We start from the raw sequence: 11,084 nt of genomic DNA on the forward strand, positions 1-11,084 counted from the left end.
GATGGATGCCGAGGTGGTGCCCAGACTCGTCCACAGTCGGAGCTACAGAGCTAGAGGGTGAGAAACTAATTTCCTCCTGGCCTGAAGCGCTCCAGGTCACCTCTGGTTACAGGGAAAATGACATGAGTCACTGTGTCTCCTGAGCCAGCTCATCCAGAGTGTTGTACACAGCTAAGCCACCAATAACAATAGGTGTACGCAGAATGCGTGTTGTTTCACCCCATTAGTTCCAAAGCTCTAACTCTAATTTCCCAGAAGAAAGGTTAGGGAAACTGCAAAATGTGGCAGTTACAGAAAGCACTTCAATCCAATACCCAACAGGGGAAAAAATCAGAGAAACTTCTGAACTTCAGTCACTGAGCCAACCCAAAACAAGGCTGTACCTGCCCAAGAGTATCCCTTCCCTGGGGGAACTTTAAATGGTTGCCAGGGTTTTCTGTAGAGCTAGAGGTGAGGAATTTTTGTTGTTTTGTTTTTGTGCCAAGATTTCATTTATTAAACAAAGATTTATAAGTACCTACTATGTGCCAAGTGTAGTGCAGGGCACCTTTGCTTCAAATCTGAATATGGATCAGTCCCTGCTCTGAAGGAAGCTACAATCCAACTAGGGGGTGGCAGCAGGGATTGGCGCAAATGATGAAACAAACAGAAATAAAATAAATTAAGCCCTATAAGAGAGTATAGGAGAACAGAGATGAGAGCAGAGGTGAGACAGAGCTGGGAGTGGGGATCCCATGGATACGAGGCAAGCTGGGTTGGGGGCGGGGAGGGAGTCGAGGGGGAAAGGGGTGTGAGAAGAAGAGGGTGAGGGGAGAAGGGTGGAGGATTGGGGGGTGGTAAGGTCCTTCAACAACCACAGCGGGGTAGCGAGGGGGATGGGCAGCACCCGCACCCCAGGGCGCTAGCCGAGGCGAGCAGAGCCATCCTGGCCCGCAGGGGTTGGATGCCAGGCCCCAGGTCCCAGGGGGGTAGGCATTGGCGGGGGACAGAGCTGGCAGGCCTCCTCAGGAGGGGCCAGTTCCTTGAACCTTCTTCATTTCTTTGGAGAGCGCCTCCTTCAGGGCCCAGTAGGCCTTGTCCAGGCTGTCATTGCCCATGATCAGGTCAAACAGGCCGGGCTCCTTGCTGCTCTCCAGGTTTCAGGTCAGCCCGGGCGGCGGCCAGGCTCTGCCCTGTGTCTGTGTTCCGCTGCTCCGTGTCTGTGTTCCGCTGTTCCAGGCGGTCCAGCGAGGGCGACCGCAGGAAGATGCAGATGGGCCGCAGGTCAGTCTTCCCGATGTTGCGCACGCCCTGCAGGACTACGTCCAACAAGCAGATGCGGTTCACGGCTTGCACCGCCCTCACGGCCGCTTTGCTGGTCCCATACAGATTCCCTGAGACCCCGGTGTGCTCCACGAAATTCCAGCGAAAGACACAGTTCCAACCCTAGATTTTTATATCAGCTTATTTTTCTTTTGTTTCTTGTTTAACTCTTTTTTCAGTAGTTGTTTCATAATCTACTTCCAAAGAGATTCAGAGCAAGCAACCAATGCATCTGTTTAACTGATCCAGTTTAAATGATTATGAAAAAGTTGGAAACGAAAAGCTACATTTCAACTTTATTTCCTCAGTTAGCCTGATAATTGGGAGATAAGTATAGAATATGCCACATCCACTCCAAAGTATATTTACAGGAAAAATGCCAGAGGTCTGGCTCCCCACTCATTTTCTCTAAGAGTTTCCAGATGCCCTAGATGCACCTAAAATATACAATTTTATATGGCAAACTACTCATGTATTCCTTCTAAACTAATTTTTAAAATTATAAACATAAATATGTATGCTTATGAGTTAAAATAAAAGTACAGAAGGGAATAACAGTTGCTCCCCAGAATTAATCACCATCAAAAGCTTTGCAAATCTCTTTCCAATATACATATTAGAACAAGAAGATTCTATTGTACATTATGGCCTCTCCAGAATTTCTATTGGGTTGGCCAAAAGGTTAGTTTGGTTTATTCAGTAAGATGGCTCTAGCAGCACTTAGCTGTCTTTAACTTCATTTGAAACAATTTTGTTAGATGTGAAAGCTGTCATATCAGCGAGCATTTAAAAAAAGACATCAAAATCGTTGGATTTTTGTGTAGCCATTTTAATATTGAAGATAGAAGGAAAAAGCAATTTTCCTTTCAGCATATTATGCTTTATTATTTCAAGAAAGGTAAAAACGCAACTGAAAGGTCAAAAAAGATTTGTGCGGTGTATGGAGAAGGTGTTGTGACTGATCGAACATGTCAAAAGTGGTTTGTGAAGTTTCATGATGGAGATTTCTTGCTGGACGATGCTCCACGGTGGGGTAGACCAGTTGAAGTTGATAGCGATCAAATCGAGACATTAATTGAGAGCAGTCAACATTATGCCACGCAGGAGATAGCCGACATACTCAAAACATCCAACTCAAGCACTGAAAATAATTTGCACCAGCTTGGTTATGTTCATCGCTTTGATGTTTGGGTTCCACATGAGTTAAGAGAAAAAACCCTTCTTGACTATATTTCCTCATGCAATTCTCTACTAAACGTAACAAAAACGTTCCGTTTTTCAAACAAATTGTGAATGGGGGTTGAAAAGTGGAAACTGTACAATAATGTGGAAAAGAAGAGATCACGGGGCAAGCGAAATGAACCACCACCAACCACACCAAAGGCCGGTCGTCTTCCAAAGAATGTGGTGTTGTGAATATAGTGGGACTGGAAGGGAGTCCTCTATTATGAGCTCCTTCTGGAAAATGAAACGATTAATTCCAACAAGTACTGCTCCCAATTAGACCAACTGAAAGCAGCACTCAACGAAAAGCTTCCAGAATTAGTCAAAGAAAATGCATAATTTTCCATCAGGATAATGCAAGACCACATGTTTCTTTGACGACTAGGCAAAACTGTTAACAGCTTGGCTGGGAAGTTCTGATTCATCCGCCATATTCACCAGACATTGCACCTTTGGATTTCCATTTATTTTGGCGTTTACAAAATTCCCTTAATGGAAAAAATTTCAATTCCCTGGAAGACTGTAAAAGTCACCTGGAACAGTTCTTTGCTCAAAAAGATTAAAAGTTTTGGGAAGATGGAATTATGAAATTGCCTGAAAAGTGGCAGAAGGTAGGGGAACAAAAGGGTGAATACATTGTTCAATAAACTTCTTGGTGAAAATGAAAAATGTGTCTTCTATTTTTACTTAAAAAGCAAAGGCAACTTTCTGGCCAACACAGTATATTGGAGAGGATGTGTCTGTGTGTGTTTGGGGGGAGGGGGCCGCAATCTGGTTAAATGGAAAGGCTAGGAGAGAAGCTTCATTTGCATAGTAAGCAGTTAGTGTTTAGGCTGACGTTGATTTGGCCTGGTTTGGGGGGGTGGCGGTGGGAACTGGAGGAGATTATGAGAGAACCTCATCTGAACCTACTCAGAGCCAGCCATAGCAAGCACTGCCACATATATATTTCCACAACTTGCTTTTTTTATTTAAAAATACGTCGTGAGGGACTTCCCTGGTGGTCCAGTGGTAAAGAATCTGCCTTCCAATGCAGGGGACGCGGGTTCGATCCCTGGTCAGGGAACTGAGATCCCACATGCCGCGGGGCAACTAAGCCTGCGCGCCTCAACAAGAGAGCCCGTGTGCCGCAAACTACAGAGCCCATGAGCTCTGAAGCCCGCGCACCACAACCAGAGAGAAGCCCATGCTCCTCAACGAAAGATCCGGTGTGCCGCAACGGAAGATCCCACGTACCGCAACTAAGACCCTATGCAGCCAAAAATTAAAATAATAAATCTTTAAAAACTAAAAATAGGTCGTGAATATTTCATCATCTCATCAACACATATAGATCTACCACCTTATTTTATAATAATTACATAGGACTCCGTTGTGTTTAACTAGGCTACTGATAAACATTTAGATCTTTTCCAATTTTCACTAAGCATTCTTGTGTATGTGTGTGTGTGTGTGTGTGTGTGTGTGTGTGTGTGCGTGATCTGTATGTATATAATCTGCTCATAACATGAGAATTTCTATAGAATAGATTCAAAGAAGGGAAATTTCTAGGATGAAGGATATGTACACTTTCAATTTTGACAGAAAACTGCCATTGTTTAATATACAATTAATATACTGTTCAGTGTACAGTTGTTACATGGCCCTAGTTCCATTGTGCTGGCAGAATACTGTCTTATATGATTAACAGTGCTCATGTAATTTAGTGTCCAAGCCAGAACACTTTTGAAAGAGAAAGGGGATGCTATTAATAATTATATTGGCCCCACGGGCATAAACCAGGACTATCCTGGGCAACCTGGGACATTTAGTCACCCTAATAATTATTAACCTAAACATTATTAATGAGAATAATTGCTGAAAACTTAAGACAGTTTCACAGACAGCTTAAGAAGTTTCCATTGTCCTCCTTTATCCCTCCGAAACTTACTTTATTACTCCCACAGTTTTACACTGACAGAGTGTAGAAAACTTCCAGCAGCCTGCTTGTCAGATCTTGTCTTAATGACAGCAAACCAAAGATTTAGGGGAAAGGAAGAAGAATTAGCTTCGAAATATTTTGCACTATTAAACTTTTCATTTGAAAAATGAAGATTCCCAAACCAGGAATCAAAGCGAAATATCTCAGGGAATAAAGAAATAATATGGAGGGAAGGGAAAAAAAAGTGTTTTGAAAAATACTAATAAAACATTATTACAAAACATTTGCTTCCTGTAAGTCCAGACTCAGGATTCCCTGATAAGCCTCAAAGCTATGTAAAAACATGAAAACGAACATAGCATCAGAAAACAAATTCAGTTTTCTGATGCCTATGACTTGGGTTCCAAAAGGCTAAATTTCAGGTAATCCCTGGACTAATGTTGATATTTATGGCTCAGCGTGAGAACATATATTCTCTTTTGTGTCCTATAAAATGCTGGCAGGGGTTAGGCTACTTCTTTGGTTCTTTATGGACAGTCCAAGACCTGGAATATTAGACATACAGCCTTCTGTGAGTGTAGTCTATCACATATGTCAGTTCCCATTTCCAAGACAGCTGGGAAAAAACTTATCTCATTCCCAGGCAAGATCAATCTATGGCAAAAATCTGTGTAAGTTCAGGAGATGACTGGCAGGTAGTTCCAGATGGAAAAAGAGAGCCCATCACGTGCCTTGTACGTGTGTGTTCCCATCCTTCCAGCAGTGCCCTTTGTTAGTCAGTAAGGATTACATTCCTTTTTCTGCCTGTTATCCCAGGCTCAGGAAGAAAGCCCCTGACGGGTTAATTGCCCAGCACACTGACTCATCTGTCTTGTGTTTCTCACTAAATGAGAGGCATTAACAGATCAGTGCTGAGGTGTTGGGAAGTATGTTTCTAGCTAGTGGCAAGCTGTTGAAATGCCTCAGAGCCTTACAATACACTACCTGAAGGCAACCCCATGAGGGGGGTATTTTCCAAAACGTTCCTCATTTCACCTCTGGTCCATTGGCTGCTAATTCGAAAAGTGGATGTAATGGCCTAATTTTTTTTAAGGCTGAATGTTACAACAACATATTGTGTAATAGGAACAACTATTAAGCTATGCTGATTTTTTTCAGTATATAGCACTTAGCCCCACTTTCTCACCCAGGCTTTGTTTTGATTAAGGCAGGCATTGGCAAAACATTTGAAATTCATTCTGTTTCTGTGAAACGGATGTTTTCCTTTGTCAAAAGCTATCTGAAAGCTGAGATCAATCTATAGATACTGACAAAGAACGATAGCTGTTTGTTTGTCAAAAACAAACAATAATTGCCAAACAGTATGTATGGCAGATCTCACTTATGGAAAAACATGTATAAATATAGTATGTGTTGGTATATGAATGAGGAAATTTGAAAGACTCTGTACCACATTATTAATAGCTGTTACGTCTGGGGGTGGGATTGCCAGGGCTTTTTCTTCCTAAGACATCTGTATGATTTGCCTTTTATACAATAAGCATCTGTTACTTTTCCAATCCAAAAGAGAAAGGGGATGCAAAAATAAAGTTACTCACAAGGATTGAACTGATTTCTTAGCCCTACAATCAAATGGGCTGAGTTGACCAAAAGCAAACATAAGCAGGAATGATCAGTTCATAATGTGGAAGGCAGCAATATTATATATTAATAAACATTATCTATATGCTTCTAAGGACAGAAGAAAAGGACAAATGCTAGAGAGACAGAATTTTCTATTACTCATTAAAAATATACTTGTTTTGGGCTTCCCTGGTGGCGCAGTGGTTGAGAGTCCGCCTGCCGATGCAGGGGACACAGGTTCGTGTCCTGGTCCGGGAAGATCCCACATGCCTGTGGGATGGGCCCGTGAGCCATGGCCACTGAGCCTGCGTGTCTGGAGCCTGTGCTCCGCAGCGGGAGAGGCCACAGCAGTGAGAGGCCTGAATACAGCAAAAAAAAAAAAAAATATATATATATATATATATATATATATATACTTGTTTTAAAAATAAGCAAATTTATTTCTTAATCTGCTTAGAAAAAATTTTCAGACTTGTAGAATTATTTTAGAAGAGTACTCATTTTGGTTATATAATTTGAACTCTCAGTTTAGGAAAATGTTCAGCTAACATATGTCAGATGTTAGCTGGTAGTGACTGATAGCAAGTTACTGATACATAGTTCAATTATATCAGATGTAACACACCATTTTGTGAGTCATCCCAGTGTGGTGTAGTGAAAAGTACATAGATTTTGGAGATTCAACCTGGATTCAACTGTCCTCTCCCCCACTATACTTATGATTTGATCTTGAATAAGTTACTTAACTGCCTAGAGCCTCAGTTTTCTGAATTAAATGTATTTTGTAACAATAACTACTGAGGTAGGGTGGTTATAAGGCTTAAACAAAATAATCTGTAAACTGCATTTTATAACCTGTAAAAAATGTTCTAGCCTATAGCAGGCACTGACTACTGAGTGAATGAATGAATGAATGAATGAATGGGAGAATGTTATTCTAGACTTTGTTAAGTGTCCTTACCAAAATGAGGGAGAGAGACTCATTCTAGTTCCTTCAGATGTGGAGTTTTTTTAAGAATAAAAGTGACTCTTATGATTTAGAAAAAGAAAAAAGTAAACAATAGTTGAATGAAGTCTCTAGATTTAGAATAACGCTGCAAAATTCTGAAATTGCCACACACACACGCGCACACACACAATTACCCCCAGCACCTATCATCCTTTAAGGCTATCTCGAATGTCACAGCCGTCGTGAGGCCTTTGCTGACTTCCCAGGCAAAAGCAGGAACTCCCTCCCAAGGAGGGCCTGGGATGCAAAGATTAGCTGTGCCAATGAGATTCTCTTTCAGAGGAATTAAAGCTAACAGAATTGAAAGAATTTGCCAGTTGGACAGAGAAGCCCACTTTCAGTATAAGTTCCCTTAATGATAGTGCCCCAGATGTGACAGTTCTATGACCCAAGTCTACTCTTGGTGCCCCAGTTAGGAAAGAGGTAAAGTCAGGCATATACTCAAGGATAGTTTAATTTAGTTCTCCTACACAGGAATTTGGGGAGTGTGTAAACACCTTAGAGAAAAGTTTAAAATCCCTGTTCTTTTAGAAATAACTTGACCTGACAGCTTGTTTGTAGGCACTCATTATGTTTTCTTTCCTTATCCTGCAGCCCTTTCCGTTCTTGCATTTGCCACATGACACTTCTGACCAACAATGTACACACAAGTAACATTTTAGGGATCTCAGAGCCAAACAGTTCAGATGTGTGTCTGATGACCAGGAGAGAAAGAAGGACCAGAGTTCTAGATTTAGAAGTTAACAGCAAAACTGTTATTTAAAATCCACGACAGTAGAAGAAAACGTCTAATGATTGTGAGTGTGGTTAGAAGAGCCTAAAACAAACTTAGTACTGGGCAGTGGAGGAAGAGGAGGAGGAAAAACTCATGAGGGAGTTTTTCAGAGAAGAACCAACACAGAGACCATTGGTAATTGCTCCCCGAGAGTTTTGTTTGTTGTTTGTTTTTTGCGGTACGCGGGCCTCTCACTGTTGTGGCCTCTCCCGTTGCGGAGCACAGGCTCCGGACGCACAGGCTCAGCGGCCATGGCTCACGGGCCCAGCCGCTCCGCGGCATGTGGGATCTTCCCCGACCGGGGCACGAACCCGTGTCCCCTGCGTCGGCAGGCGGACTCTCAACCACTCTGCCACCAGGGAAGCCCTGCAGTGAGTTTTAAAGTGAAGGTGGACTAAAGAAATAGAGCAGTGCTCACTGATTATCCTTTTAAGGAGACTAACAGAGGAGGAAAATTGTCCAGACAGGCTTGGCATCCTTAATTGCTCCCTCTCCACCCATGGGCAAGGCCACAGGTCCCCTATAAATGGAGGCTAGACTAGGTGTCTGCACCTTGAGAAATTTCTCTGCTCTGGCTCCCTTCCAATTTCCTGCAACTTTCGGCTCTATCTTCCTGTTTCTAGTTACAGATCCTTTAACTCCCATCCACTTTTCCCCTCTCTGCCCAGTGTATTTTGGATTGATACAGTGTTTGACCATCTCTTTTGTTCTCACCCTATTTCACCTGATGCTGCCCTCAGTTCCCTTTTTGTTCCATGTCCTGGGGCTCTACTCCAGCCCCTCCCCATCTGGGTACCCAGACCCTGACTCCTGGCCTCCCTGAGCCTCCCACCTTGTCTAGATTGGAGCAGAACTGGTTCAGAAGGAGAGAGAAAGGCACAAAATAGAGGAGGATAAAGTCTAGGAAAGGAGTGTCAGTTGGTTTCACTCTCAGAGAGACTGGGAAAGGAGGAAGAGCGAGCCGCAGAGAGCAAAGGTAGGAAAGAGGAGAGAAGCTGAGGAGGGAAGTCTCCTGAGTGAGTACGAGGGGGTTAAGGACATGGGTGGAGGCCTTGACAGAGGAAGGGAAACTTCAGCCAGCCTCCGAGATAAGAGAGAGTGCTGACGTTAAGGGTGGGTGTGGTTAAATTCATAGGCGGTGAGGAATCTGCTCAGAGTGAGGGGTATGGAGGTTGGGCAGGAGGTTGGAACTTGTGAAAGTTTGGATGGTCGCTCAGGGGAAAGGGAAAGTGAACAAAGCAAGGAACAGCACTTTAAGTACTGTGAGACCAGTAGAAGCTGGAGACCCAGCACTTGTAGTGGTGCCTGCTGCACCATTGTGTCATTTTCTCCAGAAGTGCTTTAGCCCATGAAGACCATCTCTTATGAGCCAGGCTGCGCATCAGGCCTGCTGACTAAGGCCAGCATTCCTAGGACCTGACTTAGTTCTAGCCCAAGGGTCTGATGTATTGTCCTTAAGACACTGGAGGACTCAGAATGAAAGAACCTTAATGTCCTTTCAACTGACCTCTTGGCTCTACAAAGGAAGTGAGTGCCTGCAGGCAACGTATATGAATTTGACAGGGGAATAGTAAACTATACGGAGAAAATAGTATTTTGCAGGATCAATGCCAGTCTCCCTACTTGCCGTACACTGACCCTGCCCTGACTGAACCTCAATGGAGACCCAGCCTGCTTGGCAGTTTTCCTGCTACAACTGGAAATTCTCATGACCCTCATTGCCCATTTTCCAGAGGAGACTGAGCATATGACTTTCCTGGTCTCTTTGCCACATAGAACAGGGCGGGAGTATCCTGGGTTAAAAACTCTGAGGGGTTCTGAAGCGAGCCATATTTTATGTATGAAGTTTGGTCAAAGGAAGGGTACCCCCTAGGCCCTTCACAAGCTCCAGCAGGGTTACCATCTTGTCAGCACTTTGTAGCAGGGCTCTGAGCCTGGCCCATGACCTGCCTGGAACAGTACTACTCTGGGTGTCCTTTCCAACAGACTGCCTAGCCCCTCCATGATGAACTGTCTGAGAATGCTCAGGAGCAAAAGGCACAGCTGTGGTTGTTCCCTGGAATGAAGAACCACTCTGTACAAAGGCGCCCTGCCAGAGGAAACCCACCTCCATCACCGGGAAATCACGTGTTCTCTCAGCTGGGAAGGAAGCCAGCCAGGACTGAAGGGATCTCCCCTCCTTTCCTTGCTGGTCCATCTATCCTCCTGGGCATGTTTGTGGCACCTTTGTGGTTACAGGGAGCTAAAGCTTCCTTGCAGTCCAGGCCGTTATAGTCCCAGTGTCAAGGTTCCAAATGCAAAGGACAAAAGAATAAGTGCCGAGCATCCACACATTCCAAAACCAAGTGCTAAACCACTTACACAGGAGAGGCTGGCCTATCCATCACCCATCTCTACTCTACTCTCTACCATAAAAGAATGAAGGGAAAGAAGCTGGTGGAGGATTGACTCAGAGATGGTGGTGTGATCTTCCCTCATCCATGAGGAACGGGGAATTGGGGTTTCCTCCTCACCTCAGGCCGAGGGAAGGGATTCAAGGGAACACAGTGTCTGATACATCCTCAGAGCTGGCTAACTAATCTGTGGGACCCAGTGCAAAATACAAATGAGGAGGCCCTTGTTCAAAAAGCAAGGTAGGGGCTTCCCTGGTGGCGCAGTGGTTAAGAGTCCGCCTGCCGATGCAGGGGACACGGGTTCGTGCCCCGGTCCAGGAAGATCCCACATGCCGTGGAGCGGCTGGGCCCGTGAGCCATGGCCGCTGAGCCTGCGCGTCCGGAGCCTGTGCTCTGCAACGGGAGAGGCCACAACAGTGAGAGGCCCGCGTACTGCAAAAAAAAAAGCAGGTAAAATGACATTAAAAGTACTAAATTAAAAAAAATAAGAGGGTGGATTATATCCTTGCTCTCAGAAACACATCCTATTGAAGCAGATCTCAAGGTCTGCTTTGGGCAAAACTTTAGGCCTGGGTCCTTTAAGAATTAAGAGATGAGAAACAGTTATGTGTTTCATTAATCACCTATTGTGTGCCAGGCACCGTGGTAGGCATTTTACATCTGTTATCTTGTTTAACCTTCACGACAATCCTGAAGTTTTCACAGTTGTCCAAGGTCACACAGTTAGTCAGTGGCAGAGATAGGATGGTGGGCCCAGGTCTTCCAGGCTCCAAAGTCTTGGTTCTTTCTGTTCTCCTTCAGTGTCTCCCGTGGAAGACGGGAAAGCGTAGAATGCTG

At 44.2% G+C, this 11,084-nt stretch overlaps 1 pseudogene; it reads right to left on the reverse strand.

The window, feature by feature from the left end:
* Window positions 1–1,004: 1,004 nt before the first annotated feature.
* Window positions 1,005–9,967, reverse strand: LOC136117928 (guanylate kinase pseudogene; annotated as a pseudogene).
* Window positions 9,968–11,084: the final 1,117 nt, after the last annotated feature.

This window comes from Phocoena phocoena, chromosome 1 (genome assembly GCF_963924675.1).
Source record: "Phocoena phocoena chromosome 1, mPhoPho1.1, whole genome shotgun sequence".
NCBI classification, from domain to species: domain Eukaryota; kingdom Metazoa; phylum Chordata; class Mammalia; order Artiodactyla; family Phocoenidae; genus Phocoena; species Phocoena phocoena.